The sequence below is a fragment of the Propithecus coquereli genome, unplaced genomic scaffold (assembly GCF_000956105.1).
Source record: "Propithecus coquereli isolate 6110/MARCELLA unplaced genomic scaffold, Pcoq_1.0 Scaffold354, whole genome shotgun sequence".
NCBI classification, from domain to species: Eukaryota; Metazoa; Chordata; class Mammalia; order Primates; family Indriidae; genus Propithecus; species Propithecus coquereli.
The window spans coordinates 2,002,493-2,006,142 of NW_012149219.1; positions in this window are offsets into that span (position 1 = coordinate 2,002,493).

Genomic DNA, 3,650 nt, shown 5'->3' on the forward strand with positions numbered 1-3,650 from the left:
CTTCTCTTTCAAAAGCAGTCCAGGTTTGGGCAATAATTATAGGGTCCCTCTACCTATGAATATTCAAAGTGGGGGACTCGGAGGACGTCCTTCCGTCCTTCCGCGGGTTTGCTGGGAGCGCCTCCAGCTGGGGCTGGAGATGAAAGAGCAGCTTGGCTCACAGGCCCTTGGCGGCTGCGGCCTCAGGGGAGTCCTCGGGGGTGAAGCCAGGTTGCTCCCTTTGCAGCTGGGAGGTGGGGAGGGAGGGCGCCCAGCCCCCAGCCTCACCTGCTGCAACTTGGCTGGTTTTTATCTTGTTATAATATTAACAGAAAAGACATTGTCTTGAGCAAGTCTCTAAACCCGTAATTTCCCCACCTTTAAAATGGGGAGGAATACCAGTGTTTGGGGAATGGAAACCCAGCAGAGGGAGTGGGACTTTAAGTGGGCCCTCAAAAAAATGCTTATTAATATTATTAAGATGCCATATTTTCCTTAAGCTATAGGAATTCGTAACTTATTTTTATAATGATATTTTTATTGTGTCGAGGGAAAGAACACATAATTTGAGAGATTTGTTATTTACTAGAGTGACTGAATAGTGTGATAAAATTTTGTTTTGTTTTGTGTGCAGGAAAAGAAACCCACTTCTGCGTGTCTACCGTGGGGCGTGGGGGCAAGCCCCGAGGTCGAACGGAGTTCTGCTGGAAATCCAAAGTGCAGGTGCAAAACGTGGGTGCTTTTACCTGGACCCGAGAGAAAGCCAAGGGAACAACGTCTCGGCTCGGGATTCTAAGGGAAACTTCTGTTGCCTCCGCTCTGCTCTCTGCCCAGCTGCTGTGCAGACCCCAGCCTCTCTCCCGACCTCCTCCCGCTCTCCGTGCGCAGACCCCAGGGTGCTCGCCTTTGCGGCGCGTGCTTTCCCTTGACGCCGTCTGACCCCCCAGCGCCCGACCGGAGAAACTTCAAGTCCACCGATCGGCGGTCGGGCTGGCGCAGAGCCGGTTGTCACCCACCCCAGTGCTGGACTGAAATCACACGGGTGCCGAGGTCAGCGTTCTTTGGATGAACTTTTCCTGTTGGACCAGCCGTTTATTAACTTCCAGAACCGAGTTGCCATTTCCCTGATGAGTTCATCCGACACAGAGTAAGTATCATGAAAAGGAAAAACCGAGCCTGTCGGGACTCTGGCTTTGCAGGGCAGAGGAGCGGAGGTCTCCCAGGAGCCAAGACCCGATACATTTTATGGCGAGTGTGAAATGCAGATCATATCTCGTCGCGTGCCTTAACGTGTGGCTGGTGCGTGTTGTCTTTCTAGCTTGCTGGATCTGAGATCCGGGATTCTAAACCAGCTTCCTCTGGTCTCGGAGATGCCAGCCAACAACGGAGACGGACCGTGAGGCAGACAGTCTGCACAGCTGCCACCACCAAGGCTTTCCCTCCCTGCTCACACACCCCATTCCTTACACCGAGAGGAACAGTCTCATTCTCTCCCTCCCCCGCTGCCCCCCGACTCTGGCCTGGCCTTAGCCACTCGTTTGCCCGATGGAAAGTGGTGGTACATTCCGGGACTCAAGGCTACAGCGTAGGACTGTCTGGGCCCCTCGGAACGCTTGCTCTCGGGAGGTCTGTCTCAGAGCCCAGCAGCCCACCAGTGCAGGGGTCTGGTCAACAGCCCCAGCGGAGCTCCCAGCCCACAGCCAGCCTCGACTTCCAGCCACGTGCACGTGCCGTCCTGCACGTCGGCTCAGGGCAGATGTAGGACACTGCAGCCCCAGCCGCGTCTGATTCCATCCACAACAGAGACCCCGACGGAGGAGTGTCCCATTGTGCCTGGTCCACCCGCAGAGCCGCAGGCGACACAGGGAGCTGCTCCCTGGGCTTTGGGCAGCAGCAGACAACCAGAACCAAAGGGACCGGCGGGTGAAGGCAGGCGGGGGTCCGCGTCTGGCTATTTGTCTGTCAGTTCGCAGGATGGACCGCGGCTCTCCCACAGGTGCGGTTCCATTTCCAGACATGACACAGTCGAGAGGAGTGTGGGCCTGGCCCAGTGGTCTCAGACAAACTTAGGAAGCTCCAGGCACCCGAAACCACAGAGCTGAGTCCGCAAGGGCTGACTTGGCCTCTTAGCTGCCTCACTCCCGCGGCTGTCCTGATCCACCAGGTTTCCTGAGCTCCTGCGATGACCAAGGACGCCAGGTAGCACCTAATTCAGAGGAAAGAGATTTGCGACCTGATGGCCAGAGACGCTGAGAGGAGAATTGGCTTGAGAAGCCTGGGAGGCTCTGAAAAACGATACGCTGACAGTACAATCTTTTTCCTGTTTCCTTTTTCCCCCAGCCTCACCTATTAGTAGACACTCTATAAATATCATTTAGGGTAATTAAGTAATAGAGATTGCAAACATCTAAACAGCGTAATGATAGTCTTTGCATGCATATTACTCGCACACAGGCTATTCCCCGGCATTTCAGGGGAGAAAACGAATTAGTCTGTTAGGTTTAAGCATTTAACAAATTACATAATATGTAGGTGGATTAGTCGACTCCATTAACGCTGGAGTGGAAAACCTCAGCTGCAGCCTCCGTATCTGCCTGCGGATGAAAGGCACGTATAACTCAAAAGGGAAATGGCCCCAGCAGTTGCTGAAGAGAATCCCGAAGTGTAAATTATTCCAGGCGTGGTAGCTGTGGGTCAAGGAAGAGAAGAGAAATAGAACGGAAGAGTTTGTAAAATGATGTGTTGGTCCCTGAGGAAAGTTCTGGTTTGCTGAGAGCCGGCCTCCAGGGAGGGCGTGCGGCCCCTCTGGCTCTGCGTCTGTCCGTCAGCGGCCCCTGGCCACGGGAGAGGGATGTGAGCCGTGGGTGCCTTCGGGCAGCTCTCTGGGGTGGGGTCTGCGGCCCCTTGCCAGGTGCCGGGGTCCCGTCACTCATGGAGCCATTTCGGAGTGTAGGTGTGGCTCCTGGTTTCTGCTTCCTTTTCCTGCGGATCCAGAATGTGCGGCCCGCACACCTCCCTCCGCGCTGACGGCCTCGTCGGGAGGACGTGAGATCAGCTGGGTGTCCGGCCAATACTGCCCACAGCTCTCATTCCGGTGCCGTATCGTCAGCCTAAACGTGTAGCTGGTGCCGGAAGAACACACTGGGAATGCAGCTCGTGGGCCAGACCTCGGGAAGGTCACGCGTGTGAACAGACGCATGTACACGGCAAAGCGGTCCCCGGTGCAGAGTGCTGGTGAGGGGGTGGCCCTCTGCACGCCATCTCTCTGGGCCTTGCCGTGCTCACACCTGTCCCTGTCTCCGGCTGCCGGCAGCCCAGCCCGCCCCTCTTCCCTAGGCCTCCCCGAGGGCTGGTTTCCCATGTTCACCCATCCACAGCCAGAAAGGGACAAAGAACTTGGGTTTTACTCCTGGCTTGGCCACTACTTCAATCTAAGAACAAACTCTGGACCTTTCCAATGTCAGTTTCATCAATCGTAAAAGGAGAAGCTTTTACTGGATAAAGTCTACCTTCTTGTAACTCTGATACTCCTTTTCTTTTTTCTTTTTTTGGATCGTGAGAACATGCATTAAAACGTTATCAATTTTCTTTCAATTGGTAGTCTAAGCTGTAGATTTATTTATTTATATTTTATTTATTAAGGTATAATTGACAAATAAAAATTATGTATG